The 19,143-nt window shown below is 37.2% G+C and overlaps 1 long non-coding RNA gene across 1 annotated transcript; it reads right to left on the reverse strand.

Annotated features, from left to right (window-relative positions):
• Window positions 1-3,990: 3,990 nt before the first annotated feature.
• On the reverse strand, window positions 3,991-7,276 carry LOC113356150. Its single transcript, XR_003362878.1, has 3 exons — window positions 6,864-7,276; window positions 6,610-6,755; window positions 3,991-6,099 (listed from the first exon to the last, which is right to left on the reverse strand). It is a non-coding gene; the product is annotated as an uncharacterized LOC113356150 (long non-coding RNA).
• Between the last annotated feature and the right edge of the window lie 11,867 nt (window positions 7,277-19,143).

Here is a 19,143-nt window from a genome sequence, read left to right on the forward strand (position 1 = left end):
TTTTATAAGGGAAGAATAGGAACTGTTGTGTTGTGTTCCCACTCTGTCTCATATTGATTCTTGTACTCCACAAATGTAAATGTGAAGTGAAAAGAATAATCGATTTTCAGAAAGTTCACTGATATCGATTACGTGACAAGATCATACATACCAGCTACAAATGTGTCTGTAAGGTTAGAAATCCTCAGTATGGGGTACACCATAAACTAAGGTGTTGCAACTACACTTGGTGGAAGTGTAGTTGAGGTCGTGGCTCTATAAAGGAATATGGAGAGACCACCGGGTTCAATCAATGCTCACCTAGAAAAGGAAGTAGGTGAACAAGGCACAACCTAATATATCATTAATTAAATCATCTCATTATATTGTCTCTGATTATGTCCATGAATCAAATTGGAGGACGCCCCAAAGTTTAATGATTCCAGAGAATAATGAAATCCTAACGGATTATGAGAACACATATGAGTCAATGGAAAGATCGCGCAAACATATTAATGATTATTATTTTCATACATAGTTGCTCAAGGAAATTGAACACGATGAGATCAAACCATGCTTATTATTGTTTAAATATCAACAAAGAGCATGTTTGGCCTACACAATCCAGGTAGAATTTGATTCTTTGACAAATGTATAGGTATTTGGTGTGGTAGTGCTAACCAACCAAGTGTAAAGCCTGTGGACATACATGATTATTTGTAACAAAGCGCAGTGAGAATAATGAAGTCGTCAAGTACAAAGACTCGCATTGTGGCGCGAGGTTTCTCACAATGCACTGGAATTATTCTCTTGTAATGAACGTTATAGCGTTCCGCTACTCAGTTAGCTTGGTAATTTCAAAAGGACTTGAAATGAAGCATATGTATGTGGTTGTTACGCATCTCTGAAAGAATCAAGAGATAACAGATATTTACAAAATTACTTGATATCCTTTTGTTTCCCAAATCAAATGACTTTAAAACACAGAATGCGTTCACATTTAGATAGAACACCCAATTATAGATTGAAGCAATCATGCGGATGTGGTATACCCGTCTAAGTGGCTATTTGATTTGGAGGGGATAGACAAGTAAGTTATTTTTCCTTGCGTATTCACAAGAAAGTTTCTGATTTGGAATTGTAGTTATTTATGTCGATGGTACATACATGATGGGTACTCTTGATGTAATAAGAGACCTTAAAAGTTATTTTAAAACCGAATTTGAGATGGAAAATATGGGAAAAGCTCGACCGAATACTGAGCTTGTGGTATATTATTCCACCAATTTGCATATGTCTAAAGTTGTCAGGAAATTTAACAAAGACATGCATTCTGATAGCACTCCCATGATTAGTCGAGATTAATGTAAGTAAGTGACCATTTCGTCTAAAGGAAGATGACGAAAATGTGTTGGGAGATGAAATTCCTATATATAAGTACAATAGACGCATTGGTGTACTTAGTATAATAATTTAATCGATCAAATTTTGCATCCTCAGGAAACTAGTTAGCTAGATATAGCTCAGCGCCAACGCAACGTCATTCGAATGGTACAGTGAATGTAATCATGCACTTAAAAGTAACCATTGACATAAATTTGTTTTATCCCTGCAAAGACATAAAAAGAAATGCTAATGAAATTGCAATCCAAAAGTTGTTGATTATGAAGGAATAATAATCTCTTCTCTAACGAAAGTAATCAGGGGGAGATATGGTAGATTATTTTTGAAGCCATTACCGATATTCAGTTTCGAAAAGTACATGACTAAAGGAAATGTCTGAAACAACTCTGAAAGTAATCAGGGGGAGATGCCGACATCATGGGGAGGATCTAAGGATATGATGTCGACATATTTTACTTCGAAATTGAAGCTATATTGTATTATTTTTCCCTTCAATCGAGAATAGTTTTTCCCAAAGGATTTTGTTACTCGACAAGGTTTTCAGCGAGACAACACTAAAAGCATCAAGTATGTTGAACGTTGAAGACATAAAGATCACGTTGATTTTACTAAAAATATCGGAATCAAAAAAATAAAACGCGATAGTCTGTTAAGCAACATAAGTTCCAGAATCAACAACAAGGTCTTATAAACATTCAAGTCACCAAAGTAAAGTGTGATAAACTCCTTTTGACTGCATTAGACTAATGAAAATTGTCTGACATCATGGGGAGCATCTAATGGTGTGTTGAACTATTTTCCTTCACTGAGGTTGCTTTTCCCCCCAGGGATTTGTTACTCGGCAAGGTTTTGAATGAGTCAACAACAAAAACCGCAATGTAATTTCTCAGCTAAGGATATTATGCCCACGAGGATTTTCTTAGGAGTTGTGAAGAAACTAGTCAACTTCAACAGAGCAAAACGATCATCTGCAACAGATCACCTTTACTTGCATCTGTCACGTTGTACTCTTTTCCCTTCGTCAAAGTTTTATCCCACTGGGTTTTTCTTGTCAAGATTTTAATGAGGCAACGTATATGCATCCAACTATGTTCTAAGTTTACTTAATATTGTACTCTTTTTCTTTAGTTCAGGTTTTGTCCCTCTGGGTTATCCTGACGAAGTTTTAACGATACAATTAACTTAGACTCGTCGATCTTTGAAGATCGTATTGCATGAAATGAACTACATGTAAAGTACGAGACAACATGTGAAGTATTACATGTGAAGAGTTGTACCAAGGTTTTATCCCATTGGGTTTCTCCTTGTCAAATTTTTGATGAGGCAATTGATTTCGGCACAAGTCATCAAGGAGAGAACGACATTTGAAGAACTACATTCAAAGCACTATATGTGAAGCATTGTATAAAGTTTTGTTATTGAACCGCACAAGGGGAGTGTTAGAGGGCCTATGGCCCATGGATGTGCGGTCCATCTATTTACCTAGAGTTTACCTTTGCATATGTATAAAGGATATTATATCCATGTAACCCTATTATCCTGATCAATAGAAACCTCTCTTTGTCTCTTTACTTTCTCAATATTTTCCACTGCAACAGAATACTAATAATAACTCCTATTTAATATTTTATTTATTTGTCTTTTCATTTTACTCTTAATATTATATTTTCACCCTAACTTGTAACCTTTTTAGTTCAAACAACCCAACTAGGCTAAGGTAAATGAAACAACTTAAACCACATGGTTAGTTAATTTGGATATAATCCGACACGAAACCGTAACTAAAAATACAGGGTATTATAGTTTACGTTTGCGTCAAAAATCAGATGAAAAATTAGCTCCATATGGTTATGATGTTCTCGCCAATTGAATTATAGAAAACTTAAACCATAAGGAAAATCGTAAACTTTAAATCAAAACATTAATAAAACCATTATATTAAGGCTTCTCTTACATATAACCCATGTTTCTACTAGTACAACCGTTGCCACGATGGGCGGGCCGACCGAAAAACTTGACGAAGCGACACCACTACGTGATTGCACGGATTCAGATTTATAAAGGAAAAAAAATGTTCCAGATAATGAGATGATTTTAATAACTAATGAGAATTCAGATAACTAATTCAGGTAAGGGTATTTGCTGCACTTGTTCTCCTGGCATGCTCCATTCATTATTTAGGGAATTCACATAACTAATGAGATGATTTAAACGTTTTGCATCATTTTATTTGTCTGCGGTAGCATATATTCTGGACTCCAACTCTATCATATCAGATACTGTAGTTTAGCTCATTAAAGCACTCTTATGATTCTCCTAGATAAAGGATTTCCTGGTACATATCTCCACTCTTTGTAGAGTTTTATCCAAAACAGTGTTGCGAAGACTAACATTGAAACCTAGCGAACTGCTAAAGCCCTCCAAAAACAAGACCCAAGTTCAGGCCACATCACACAACTCTCCTTCCTCCGCTGGTTACAATGGCACTGCTACGAAGATATATAACAATCAGGCCCGGGCCTGATAGGGAAGCAGGCAAAGTGGGGATTGCAGGCAACAAAAGCCCAGGGGCAACAAAAACCCTTGCAACAATAAGGGGTTTTCATTGAAAAAGAAAAAATTTGGACTGAACTACAAGTTACATTAATTTAAAGGGTTTAAAACAAATTATCTATACAATTTAACTTTGAGAAGAAACGTTTTAGTTTGTTTTTATCTCGTTCTTTCCTCTTCACCTTTACGGCTCTAATGCCTCCTTTCTTCCCAGATCACGGCGCACTATAGTTTTTCATTTTTCAATTCCCTTTCTTACAATCCCATCAAAACAACCAACCGGAATCTAGGTTGATGCCTTAATCGAATGTTTCTATAAGTATAAAAGGTACTGATGTTGTTTAGGGCAAAAAAAAAATGAATTCACTTCGGGGCAAATTTTTCCCAGGAACGACCCTGATAACAATCACTACCTGCCTTCCAAAATCCAGCCCAGGCCGGTCCATTACAAACTCCGGTTGCCAAATCCACTTTAGAATCTCGTCACCAGCAACACCACCAACTCGAGCTCGAGAGCAAAACAAATCAGCACCCATTAAATCCAGTTCCGATCATATCCACAAATCACCAAGATAGAGGCAATGCAATTTATCCCCATTTGAACCTTGCGAACCCCAATCCCATTTGTTATTGCTGCAATCATAACCAACATTCATTTTAGATAGTGGGAATTAGAGAAACCATCAACTCGACTTCACTATTGACGTAGAGAATAACCCCAAAATATCGTTTGTTGATGTCTCTGTTGTCGTAAAGAGCTTCAATAATGTCATCTATCTTATTCTCCATCTTCCAATCTTCACTGTCGACTGCCCGAACATATTGTTGTTGTTCTGTAACGAGATTATACCATGGTTATGAGTTGAACTAAATCAGCCACTAATCAACCTCAGATCATTCCGTGGATTGTTAGCTTCCATGTTCATGTACGTCCTTGCTGTATACTCGATTCACATCAGCCACTACACCTTCTTCAACAACTCCATACAAACCCCATTCAAACCATCTCAGTCACGTCCAACTCTCCATCTTCACTACTGCAATATGAATTAACCACTGTCCACTTCCCTGAACTTCTGGATGTCTTCAACTGATCTTCAAATGCAAAAGCCAGCAACCATCCATTTCAGTGATTGCACTCAGCTCAACCAATCACCTATTGCAACCATGGCAGCAAATACCTCCCTGACCATCCTCCACCGGTAGCTTAGCCAATTAACCTTGCAACCCTAATTTCAGTCCATTCAAATCTGAGAACCATACAGACTCCATCGTTTTCAGCCAACATCACCAGCCGAGAAACATCTTCGCCACTGCAATAAGAATGAACCACAATGCCATTTCCACTTCCCGTGAGAAGCACTATTTCCTATTTCAGTTGCTCCACCAACTGATCACTTTCAGTTTACTGAATCGATCTAGTTTCCTTCCTTCCGTTGTCTTCTAGCATTTCCTTCAACTGCCGATCCATTGAGATCAACAGCTTGAAGTACAGACCACAATAAGAAACCCCACATTTCCGTCGACGTTGCTGCTTCAGTTCGAGTAGAAGCTTGATTCCATATTCATTCTCATCTCAATAACTGCCCATACTACCATCACAGTCTACACTCTCAATCTTTGGTACATCCAAGTTGATTCATGACAACAACACATGCAGTCTTCAATTTCACTTATCAGTCAGTAAACCAATAGTTTCGCCTAACCAATTTCGGAACCCATAGTAACCCAACTTGTTGCTGCTGTTGTAGGACGCTGCTATCTTCCCCTGCTAGCTCTTATTTCAGCCACTTCTTCTTTAATACTAACAGTCGACGCCATGGATTTCCATCTTGCGAAATCAGATGGTTGAAACCCTCTCGAACTCCACCCGAATGAGAACTTGTATGGTCTTGTACATTCCATTAATAACACGGGGTGAAAATAAAGCATTTTGACCTCCTGCTGCCCTTTAACCTCTCTTCTTCTTCTTGCCACTACACATCAAATCCACAGAATATCAAAACATAGGGCCTGTAATCAACTTCTATTACATTTTCATTCCGGCTCAAGCACAGAAGCTGAATTCAGTTCCATTGCATCCAATATTATATTTTATTTGTCTTTAATTCAGCCAATTAACTTTTGCACAAGCCGCAGCCCAGCATCAAGCCCTCTAGCCTCCTGATAAGTAATACAAACAAATGAAGTATCTCTAGTAAGCACCCTTGTCAAAAAAAAATATATATAATTTTTAGAAAACCCGTCTAGGCCACCAAACGATGAAAGTACTTGGGTTAAAACCTAATATAAATTTGAGAACATCATGCACCATGTGAACTTTACAGCTGTGACTTGTTTGCTCCTAGAAGAGCACTGAGGGGAGAAGCCTCTTAGGGGGAAAACATGCTGATTAAACAATATACGTGCTAGATATCAACATGATTGCACAAACCAGTCGAGGGCACCAAAAAATCAGACCCCAATTGAAACTTTAAGAACATAGTGAATAACATGTGACCATTATAGTTGCAACTTGTTCGGCGCAAGAAGAGCATGGAACTAACCTGGTAATTGTTTGCTCATAATAAGTCAGGTAACAAATCAAACAACTACTTCAGTACGAATAAACGATCAATAAACAGAAACTTGTTCTTTTATCCAAACTAGAATTAAGATAAATTAGAGGCTTACCCAATCCTTAGCACCCTCTGAAATGCTACTTCACCAATCGCCTCAACTGAAACCCTAGAACTATTGTTCTAGAAAACCCGAACTCCTCAATTTCCCAATTAATGTTCTTCTTTAAAATCAAATCCTCAAATTAAAACCATAACCTTCTTCAGAAAAAAACACAACAGAATAAGAATTCAGGATGTAAAAATTTGATTCATGCATAAGATTTGAGAAATAAGGAAAAACACACATATCACAGAATTGATTCTTACCAATGTTTTGAAGATCGTGGTGGTAGTGGTTCAATTTCAATGAGAAGTTGGCGAAAGTTGAAAAAGAACTTTGATTCTCATTCGGTCTCAATCCTCCTTCAACTTTCGAAAAATTCTTATTGAAATCTAATCACCTAATTAAACATTCCCATTCACCAATTTCAATCCTCCTTCAATTTCAAATCAAACATTCCAAATTTGAACTCAAAAACCCTAATTTTCTTGTGAACGGATAAGAAATCCCTGGATCGAAAACAAATCCTAGAAATAATTGGTGACGAAGAGTGATGGTGGTGGTGATTGAATCTGTTGATGAAAAGTGGTGGTGGTGAATCTGCTAATGAAGGGATTGAAGGAGGTGGAGGCGAGCTAACAATGAACGAAGAGGAGGAGAAGTTGGGTTCAGCAGGGAAACTAACGTCGAAGAAGAAAATGAAAAATAAACAACAAGTGAAATCGTAAAAATGGGTTCAAAAGGGCTCGACCCCGAAACCTCCCAAAATTTAGAGGGGTATTATTGGTTTTTCAGCCCTAACCATTTCCATTCTTTTTGTTTCAATTTGATGACTTAGATTTTACAAAAAAATGGCCATATAAGGTCCTCCCTCGCTTCGCTCGGTCAGCCAATTAACTATAATCCATGTAAAACAAGTCATTAATCTAACCAAACGGATTCTTATAATTATTAACATAACCCATAAAATTTTACATAATTTTTATATACAGCCCAAAATAAATTATTAAATCAATAAATCAAAAAAAAAAAATCTAATTATATAATTTTCATAATAAAGTTATATAAGATCCATGGCATAATTAATGATTTTTAAGAATACTCAGTTTAATGTAATCATGATTGGGGGAAAAGAACATCATCTTAGATTTTTTATAAAATAATAGTGCTTACGGAGTTTTAGAAAATTGATTTTTTTTAAAAGAATCAAAACCTTATTTGGTCACGTTTCGGTTTTTGATTGATACTAATGTGGAGGATTTTTGAGGAAATAATTAGAATATATAACCTCAATCGATATTACTGTAATCATGATTTAGAGAAAAAAAACATTATTTTAGAGAAAATGTGAAAAATTGGGTTTAGTTTATTTTGGTGAAAAGTAAAAACTAAGGTTTATAATTGGTCAACTTGTAAGAATTATGAAAGAAAAATTAAAAATAAATTCAAGTATAATTTAGTTTGGATGTAAAAATGAAAAAGCTAGGGTTTATATTTTGATTTTTGGGAAGAAGTATGATTATTAATAAAAATATTAAGACATGTTTGGTAGCTTTAGGTTTTCATTTTAGCTTAAATTTTTGGGGTTATAGTTAATAAAAATGTGGGCTACATTTAAGTGAAGCCAATATTAAACCAGGCAATTGGTGATAACCCTCAAGTTTGCTGCTTCCTGTTGGTGGATGCTGGCGATTAAGCTCGAGAACAAACACTCTTACTGTTGGACTGCACGTACTTAGTGGTGGCGTCACATGACTATGGTAGCTGTAACTAAGATGGTTTTAGAGAATCAACAATTCATCTTGTTGGGTTCTTTTTAATTTTGATTTTGTGGTTATGGTACAGTAAGATTCTATATAGTCGAAGCTTTGAACTACTATCGACTCTGATTTAAATGGGAATATGCTTTGAGTCCTAGATTTGGAAAACAACAATCCAGACGAACTTATATTCAGACCAGCAAAAGACTAAAAACAAAGCCGTCGCTCCAATTGATCACGAATGGAGTTAATTCCTTCCAAATTTTCCTTATGCTTACACGTACGGTTGCACAAACAATAAGCTTCTTTATCAACTTGTTTTGAAACTTTACGGTGTGCATAAACGACCCAATGACACTAGGCACCAGTGAGTTAACTAATCAACGGAGGGATATTCGTACCTGTTCTTCTTCGCAAAAAAACAAAGCAAAGCGGTGTCTGTTCTTCTTCGTTTCTGTAAATACAAATAATTTCCAGGATTTTACTTTAAAGATATGGCTGATTATTTTACCTACTAAAAATTCGGTAGTTCATAATTAGGTTTCAAAAGATGAGTTAGATGATATCACAAAACGCCACATGCTTAGCTATGGTGCTGCTAGATAAAAAATGATCTAGCGGCGCTAGAGCAGAAAAAAAAAGATCCCCTTAACATATGTAGAAAAAGGTCAGACTAGTTATGAAGATAAAAGAAGATTGAGATTCCATTGTTAATAGACTCCGTTCTTTGCGTGATTGATCACAAGATATTCAGTGGTATTGTGCAGGTTTTGAAGATAAAAGAAGATTTGAAGACGAAGAAAAATTCTTATTAGTTTTTGTATCTAGTAGATTTAGTGCATAAACCTTGATTGATGGGATCCAACTAGAATCAGTTTATCTTTAATAGATATGATTGATTAGTTGTATGAGATCGGCATTCTCTATATTTCTCTTTTAGATCTATAATGATTGAGTGGGAATCTATACTTGACTATTTCGGTAGTTAAAGTTAGATTGATCTAACCATACAAAGGAGTTTATTAGATTAAACGGAAGAGCCTTTGTCAACGACTCATCTATATCTTTAGCAAGATTGATTAGAGTGGTTACCGAGCAGATTCTTCCTTTGTTGTTTGGAATACGATCCAAAGGACTTGTTATTCACGTGCATGACTCTAGAAGTCGAAGGCGCAGGGATACTGAAGGAACTAAGTAGCTTGGGATAGTCTGCTTGGTCTCAACTATACAAAGTTGGTATTAGATTTTGTATAGCGGCTTAATTCTGAGAGTATTCAAAACTGGACTAGGTCCCGGGGTTTTTCTGTATTTTTAGTTACCTCGTTAACAAATCTTGTTGTGTCTTTTACTTTGATTTCCGCATAATAATTGTTATTATAATTAAGTAAAATACACAAGTACATTCACTCTGTAATACTTAATAGTGATCCTATAGAGTTTGGTTATTACCGAACCTATTATCAAGTAATACATTTTGTTGCTGTATTTGTCTCGATCTTGTATGCATAGTGAAAAGGCGAGGGTACCCAAATATACCTCAAGTTAAAACTTTTCCTACCTATAAGTCATTTCTCCGAAAGTGATTGTCTATGGACTGAGTCGAGACAATGCAACTAATCGGTTCACACTTCGTGTGATCGTCTATAGATATGAGATCGAGACAATACAACAACGAAGTATGTTTACTTGATAAAAAGGTTCGGACTTAACCAAACACACAATATGATTGCTTATCAACTAAATAGGAATTAACGTTTGTGTAATTTACTTTAATTATAATAAAACAATTATAATGCGGAAATATAAAGGAAATGACACAACAAGATTTTATTAACGAGGAAACCGCAAATGCAAAAAAACCCCGGGACCTTGTCCAGAATTGAATACTCTCAGGATTAAGCCGCTACACAAATTTAAACCAACTTCGTATAGTTGAGACCAAGCAACTAAACCTATAGTTCACCTAGTTCCGTCTGTATTCCCACGCCTCCGGCCTATGAATAAGTCATGTACTTGGACCAATTCCTTTGGTTCGTATTCCAAACAGTAAAGGAACAACAAATCTGTTTGGTATCAAATCTCTTCAACCAAGTGATGTGAGTTCGACAAAGGATCTTCTGTTTATCTCAAATAAACTCCTTCGTCAGGTTCTTACATCTATCTTATTCTCAACTACCGAAGTAATTGTTAAGCTTTTGCAATCAATACTTTTAATCACAAAGAATTGTATTGATGCCGATCTACACAACTAATCAATCCAATCTACCACAAGGATAAACCGATTATAGTTGGATCCTCTTATACCGAAACAAGTATTGTGCACACCAAATATTATGAAACTCAAATCAGAAATCTTCAATATCTTCTTTGTATTCAAATCTTCTTAGATCTTCAATAAACACCTGCACAAAACAACTTTAATCTCTTGTGATCAATCACGCACAGAACGGAGTCTGTTAACAATGGATTATCACAAGATCATCTTTAGCACTAAAAACAGTCTAAAGATCCCTGTCGAAACTTCGATCTAGTTTGAGTGAATCTTATATCATAAGAGAAGATTCTCAAGCATAAACAAACTAGGTGCAATCAAAGTTCTACCACCGTTAGTCAATCAAATAAATCGAAAACACAAGAGAAACCGCAATTATCTAGTTTCCCACCAACGGTACTAATAGAGCTTCTCAATCCCAAAGAAAACTTTAAACTGCGCGTTCGTAAGAGATTTCGCCTAATTAGGTTACTCTCCTCTCTGAATAGGAGGCTTCACCCGTAACAACACAACCGAGGAAGTTTGCTGTCATGAATGATTAGTTTGCTAGAAATGAAAACTTCAAGTGTTTATAGACAAGGAAGTTTGGACACCAACGAATTTCCAAAACCGAAAATGTTCTGAAGATATTCATTAAAGCACAAATTCGGTTTCCATAATTCCTGGAAATGCTTTGTCCAAAATAATGACCGAAATTCTCTTTGGAAAATCTTTAACTAGTAAATGCACATTACTAATTCTTATTTTCCTAAAATAAAATTAAGACCTTAATTAAAAAGATTCTTAACTTATTTATGTTTCGATCCTGGGATTTTCTTCCTTTAGCTATTAAGGAATAACTTTGAACAATTAAAGATAAACATTACTGCATGTGTTCAAAGTGTGTCGACATCCTTACTTTGTAAATCCTCTTTCATACCTACATCCTTGAAACCGATTTTCCACACATCCAAAAAAGATTAGAATTGGTTCATCAGACTTTCAAGAACTATGTGATTGATCAAGAACACTCAATCAAAAATCACGGGTTTAACGGTTTTACCAAAACAAGTTTCGGTTCTACCTCCATGTGAGTACTGTGCATAGTCACACTAGCTTTCCAAAATTCGGTTGACTAGGTACTAGGATAGGTTCCCCATATATATATGGTATCTAACTTATATGTGTTTCACATGTCCATAGGATCGGTTCCCCTTTGCCTAAAAATATATTACACATGTCCATAGGATCGGTTCCCATTTCTGCTACAAACTTGTTGCACCTCATACAAGGATCGATTCCCATTTGTGATGTGTTGTACGTCTTACTAGGATCGGTTCCCCTTTACCCAGATTCAGTCATACACAAATCCCAAACTCGATCATACCATCTCAGGTGATTACTTAAGATCGGTTTCACTAATAAAAGTCATACCAATACATAAGTCAGGCCTTTGTGAATAATTTTACCAAGAACACAAACAAGTCATGAGCGGTTATACTAAATCACACATATTGGTTGTTCACAAGATATGCAATGAATAACAATACCAATAACTCCTGGCAATTTCCTTCTCGATTCATAAACAAGTTTATGAACTTACTTCCTTAAAACACATGTAAAACATTGTTTCCTAGGATGAAATCCTCACCTCATACCCATACATAATCACAATAAAATTTAAACGATTATGTCGATGTCTTATCTACAAAGTTTAATGGTTAAGCAATAAACCTCGTATTGTATTCCTTAATACTATGTCTATCAAGAGTGTTCATGCTTCGCAGTTCTGTTTTCAATATGCACGACTTGAAAGATACGTTTGTGAATGAAACAGTTCAAGTTAAATATCACTAACCTCAAGTGGAAGGATGATGTTGTCGTTGTAGCTTCTTAATTCTTCACTTCTTCAAGTCTTCGCAATACTTGTAATGTTTCGTATCCTAATACTTTCAAGCTAACCTATACGAAGTTGACTCTATTACATAATCAAGCGACTCTTAAATGAGTTTTGACTCACTAAAATATGACAACCAAACTTGACATACCAACGCTTGGTGGGTTCAACCGAGCTATGCTCTAACACATAGTCAATCACACAAGTTATCTTGTTGTCGTGTTGTCTCGATCTCGTATACATAGACGATCACACGAAGTGTGAACCGAATTGTCATACTGTCTCGACTTTATCCATAGACGATCACATTCGGCAGAGAACTTATAGGTTGAAACAAAAAGATTGTGGTGTATTTGGGTACTCTCGTCTTTTCATTCTTGTTTTGTTTTGTTTTGTTTTATTTAGTAATACAATTGATCAATTTTATTTTATCTGTCTAGATGGTGGGTTTTCGACAAAGGGTAGAATTGTAAAAATATACTCCAAATTCGGCAACCGGATGAGTATTGAGACTCATGTCTCTCATTAAAGCATGAAAGCTCATGTCATAAATCTCTGACTGAGAAGGCTGTCTCTCAGAGTACGTGTAGATATGTAGTCTCTCAGCTGAGGCCACGGCACATCTTATGAATACTGAACAATTTCAGTAATTACTCCGAATCCGGCAATCGGATGAGTATCGAGACTCATGTCTCTGTGCATGAAAGCTCATGCCACCTCTGATGGAGAAAGTCTCTCAGAGAATATGAAGATGTGCAGTCTCTCAACTGAGGCCACGGCACATCTCATACTGTATAGAATCGAAAGATTGGGCGGCTTCTAGACAGCATGTCTGCTAGTATAGAGCGACAAATTCTTCGGTATGTAACCAGATTTTCCCCGACTATGCAAGAGGAATATGACGCTCCAGCAAGTTCATATTGCTCAACCCTCAGATAATTAATGCTCCTAGACAGGAAGCCCTTCTAGTATAAAGCCAGCAATTAATTATCTTAAATCGTCTGAATATCCAGCAATATTCTACGAGCCATCGTCTGAATATCCAGCAATATTCTACGAGTTGTCAATTTATCGCCTGAATATTCAGCAATATTCTACGATTCCTCGTTATATTTCGTTACTTCAATCTGTGGTTCTTCCCAGCAGAATTCCATATGTTAGTAATAAATATTCAACGAAACAGGCATCTGGGCATCGAATAAGCCCTGACAAAATGGTGCAAGTGTAATTAGAAGATAATACACAGACCAGCATTCTGAATGCACGATCGAGCATTTTAAAAATACGAACGAACGAGGAACCTATGCAAAATAGGAAGGGAAAATAATAATAACAAAATATTAAACAAAAGCGCATTGGGGACTAGGCTCACCAGCCGGCCAGTCATGCCGTGACTAATCCCGTGCCCAATTTTATATTTTACCATATTTTTACTATTTTCACGATCTCATGAAAATCCTCTCGTTCGAGCAAATTTCCTTTATTTCAAAGAAATTATTTAAATCACATGATTTTATCAAAAAATAATAAAATTCGGGAAAGGTGTCGCGGGACCGAGCACCAGCCGGCCATGTCTTGTCCACGGACGGTCCCACACCTCACGTCTCCATTATTTTATTATTTCTCTCAAATTATGAAAATTCCTTGATTTTATGAATTTTCCCTAAAATCATGAAAATTACTTAATTTCATGTATTTTTATCTAAATCACATGATTTTATCAAAAAGAATAAAATTAGGGAAAGGTGTCGCGGGACTGCCGGCGGACCGGTCATGCCTTGGCCGTGGCCGGTCCCACACCTCACGTCCCATTATTTTATTATTCCTTCTCAAATTATGAAAATTCCTTGATTTTATGAATTTTCCCTAAAATTACCTAATTTCATGTATTTTTTCTAAAATCATGGAAAATATTAAAAAAATTAGGAAAACTTGTGGGACCGGGCTCTAGCCGTCCTCCCATGCCCTAGCCGGTCCCACACGCCCATTATTTTATTATTATTTGGTGTTTGGTTTCCTGATTTCATGAAAACTCTCTGATTTCAACAAAATATCTTGGTTTTCAACAAATCCCTTTGATTTTATGAAAAATTATCTAAAATCATCAAAATTACATAAAATTGGGAAGAGTGCCTTGGCCGGTCGGCCATGCCACGGCCATTGCCGGTCCCACACTCCCATTCCCTATTTTATATTTTAGTTTATGTCACTCATCTCATGGAAGTTCTCTAATTTCGCCAAACTCTCCAGTTTCATGGAATTTCCCTTAAATCCGAGAAAAATACATAAAATCACATAAAACTGGGAAAAGCATGTGGGACCGCGTGTCAGACGGCCGGCCATTCCCTAGCCGTGGCCGGTCCCACACCTTGTGATTCCTTGTTTATTTATTATTTTCATCATCTCATGTATTTTTGCCGGTTTCAGCAAAACCATGGATTTTGCATATTTTCTTCAAATGTTGCTCAAACGTGCATCAGAAAATATCAAAATTCTCAGGACTGAAGCACGAACACTATGATTACACGGGCACATCCCCTTGACCGACCAAGGGTGACCCTGAGGTTTGCAAACAGCTGGTCCCGCATGTTTTAATGATTTTAACCAAATTTGCTCAGTTGCTCATATTAGGTTTGAACTCTTTCCAAACAATTGGAAGTTCACTCAAACGACCATCTACTGGTCCCACGACCATCAAGATCCGGTCTTATGACCTCTTGGTCGGCCCCTCATATTTTCTACATCAGGTTTTATGATTTGTTGCTCACACGAGCATTATTTCATTAAATGATTAAACCAGCATTTAATCATTCTTTCACCAACTGGTCCTCAAGAGACTTTGGTATTTTTTGCTCATTCGAGCATCTGGGCGTTATATGGTGAACCCGTCATCCCATGTAGCCGGTCCCGTGTTGATTTGCAATAAATCATCATTTCGGTAAAATTAGGGTCTTGAATCCAGAGCTCTGCAGAAACGTGATTCTGTGCAGATTCGAACACTCTGATAATTTTATGTTGATTCCATGATTGATATTCATATTTATTTTGCTCGACCCAGCAGTCAGTAACTTAAATTAATACTTTATTTGGTCCAGCTACCAACAATTCATCAAAAGAACAATATTTACTCGAACTAGCAATATTCGCTCGAACCGGCAATATTTATTCAATTAGCAATATTGGCTCAGACTAGCAATATTTGCTCAAATCAAAGAATATTGGTTCAACTACCAATATTCAACAATTTAGCAACACAGTTTTGCTCGTCTTAGGTTATAATGATACCTCGTCTCAGCAGACACATTATATTCATGAGTTTCGAAACATTTTCTAATCATGTTCAACTCACCGCTACATTGACTCATCGTCCCATAAAGTCAGCAACTGACTCCACAATCACGAGATTTCAATCGTGTCACATGGGGGGATATTAACTGGGTTTTGGTATGGCGGTCTACGGCACGTGTGTTCACCCACGACGAGAATGTGAGCAAGTTGTGCAATCAGTTGGAAGAGTCAACAAAGTAGTGGGTGGAAAGTTAACCAAGTTTCCGCACGATGAGTAATTGGTTTTAACACGATTTCCCCATTTCCCACTCTCTGATTCAGCAACTGTCACACTTCATGGGATGATGGTGTTTTCAACTCCGGCATTATAAAATGTCTCTGAATCCTGATTTAAAAAAAGAGAGTTTTTTTCGAACAATCGAACAACATTCGCCAAAACGAGCAATTTCTCATCAAAGTTCATACAAACAATCTTTCGTCTACACGAACTCACAAAAATTACTCTCAATTGAGCAAAATTCAATCATTCAGAGCATTTTCACGCTGAATTCACAACACACCTACAATCTCAGATCACCATTGATCTGACGCATTTCTCATCTTCCCTCCTACAGATCAACCCATCCTCTCTTATGACCGAATTAACTCTGGAACGACCATTGTTCTTGGTTTAGGCCGGGGTCTTACAGATTGATTTCTCGAACTTAAAGCACTTGATTTTAGTCTTGAAAGTGGTTGTAGTAATGAGGTTCAAACTCTCGGACTTGTGAAGGATAATTTTTTTAGAAAATAAATATATATACAAATATTGAAAAATTGGTAGAGAGTTACTGGGACTAAGGACTTGGCCAATTCTCATGCATATGGTACATTTTATTTATCCTTAACAATTATCACTCAAAACATAAAATGTAAGGACTCTTATTTTGCCAATATAGATTCTCAGAATATTAGTTATAAATCGTAAGCATGGGACATCAAACATTTAAGCAAGCATGCCGCATCAAATAAAATGATAACTAATTAATCAAAATCATTTTTCAATTTTAAATCAATGCAAAAGTCATAAAAAGAATAAACTAAATTTACCAGAATGACGAAAATCGCCTCCTCCATTGTCCCAATGTTGGGTTTAGCTCATCATGGTGAAATACCTCTCAAAATATTTTATTAAGCTCAATTGGTGTTTACAATAAAGAGAAGAAGAGAAAATGGTGTGAAACTGTAATCTGCGACGCACAAAAGGCGTCCATAATAAACGATAAAACCTAACTGCTGTTGTCGCTACGGTCCTAAGACCCACACCTACGACCCACGAGCCGCTGTCATTGTCACTGTTGAAGAACGACGGTTTCTGAGAGTCTGTTCTTCGTGTTCTTCATCTTCATCAGCAGCATAAAACAGCAGCAGGAAGCTTGTTGTTCATGGTGATTTCTTGCTCCTCAGTTCTCCTCAAGCCCCCAAACTCTCGACCAATGACTTGCCAACCCCCTTCTACTCGACCCAAGGGGTCCTTTTATACCCTCCAGAAGCCTTTAATCCCTCTCATTAACTCGTATAAATCTTCATAACTCGGAATATTTTTTTTTATTTTCTTGAGCAAAAGTTTCCTGAATTAGATTCTTCACGCGTTATATATCCCCCAGCACGTTCCAAATCATCTAGTCATCACCCAAGATGTTGCTCGAACCCTCACACATCATCAGAACACACATTGATCCTCCCAGAACTCACGATTATCCCTTTCCTGCACGTGCAGCTCTGTTTTCTTCCCGTGACTTCCCTAGCTAATCCTAGCCAAATTCGATCGACCAGAGCGCAACCAATAGATTTATACATGTCCCAGGAACAATCCCACCAAGTTTCAGCCATTGAATCTCTTTGTAGATCGTTCAAAAATCGAAACAAAAAAATCTGCCAGAACCTGTTCTTGGTTTCCCGCCATTTCTCAAAATTTGAATTTTTGAGAACAAAATGTCCTCCCCCTAATCCTGTACGGGTGTCCCTTTAGCAATTTGGGCTGAAATAGTAATTCTTGGGTGGAAATAGTAATTTTTTTGGGTTCCTCCGGGACATTTCTGGGACGTTTCCGGTGCATTTCTGGGGTGCCTTTAGTACTTTTCTCCGGGGTGTAAATCATCACTTTTTGAGCAACTCTTTCCATACAAGGGTATTTTCTCCAAAAACACCTAAACAAACATAAAAACACCATAATGAGAACAAATGGGTACTAATAAAATACATAAAAGAGATCAAAATAGACACATAAATGCGTCTATCAGCACTCCCTTCTTGCAGTGCATCTGTGTGAGGTTCAAAATTTCGCTCGGTTCAAGGAGTCTCCACACGGTCGACTCTTCAATTCCGTAAAAACCAGCAAATCGTTTTTCCCCACTCACAGATTGGCGACCACAGTGGGAGATTAATCTCTCGGTTGCAATCTCATTTTCACAAGATGGTTGGTCTTAGGACTAATTCAACTGATCCAGACCCAATCCAGAATCTTTCAAATGGCAGGATTCTCATGTTACATCTGAAGACACGGAAGGCAGAGGAACCCCGACCCTGGCAGAGCTATCTCAAATTCTGGAAGTCCACACCGGGAACATGGATCTGATGAAGAACACGATATATCACATACTCGATTTTCTCATCAAGCTGACATATGAGTTGGGCGGCGTCTCTGCTTCGGAAGTTCCAACACTGGTGACTGGTTCAACGCCTGACCCTCAGATCAACAGTTTCACTACTTATGAAAAGCCGGTGGATCAATAGGTTGCACAATTGATTGAAAATTTGTGTGAACTTTTACACTTTTCCAGGGAACAGCGTACGAACACGTTTGCCGCACTCAACCAGATATCATACGACGTAGAAATAACTTTACCAACCCCAACAGTTGAATAAGTATCCCTGGTATCTGAACATTCAATCGACAACATCACTTTTGGAGAGGAAGATCACATTGCAGACGAAGGGCATAATCGCGCGTTGTATGTGACTGGCTTCATCAAAGGCACCGAATTTAGAAGGGCTCTTGTCGACACCGGTGCTTCCAACAATATTGTCACTATGAAGACTCTTAGAATGGCCAAATTCCCACGAGGTAAAATCATTCGCCATCCCATCCTAATGACAGGATTTGAAGGAAGCCAAAGCCACGCATATGGATACACGTACATAGATTTGAGGGTATGACAAATTCAATCAAAGGTGAAATTCCACGTGATCGAGCAAGAGCCTGACTACCACCTGATACCGGCGACACAAAGATTAGCAATTAATATGGGAGATTGATCAAGAGTCTCCCCGCACTGGTGAATCGTGTCAGAATGAACAACTACCCGAGG

Source organism: Papaver somniferum, chromosome 3 (assembly GCF_003573695.1).
Source record: "Papaver somniferum cultivar HN1 chromosome 3, ASM357369v1, whole genome shotgun sequence".
NCBI lineage: Eukaryota > Viridiplantae > Streptophyta > Magnoliopsida > Ranunculales > Papaveraceae > Papaver > Papaver somniferum.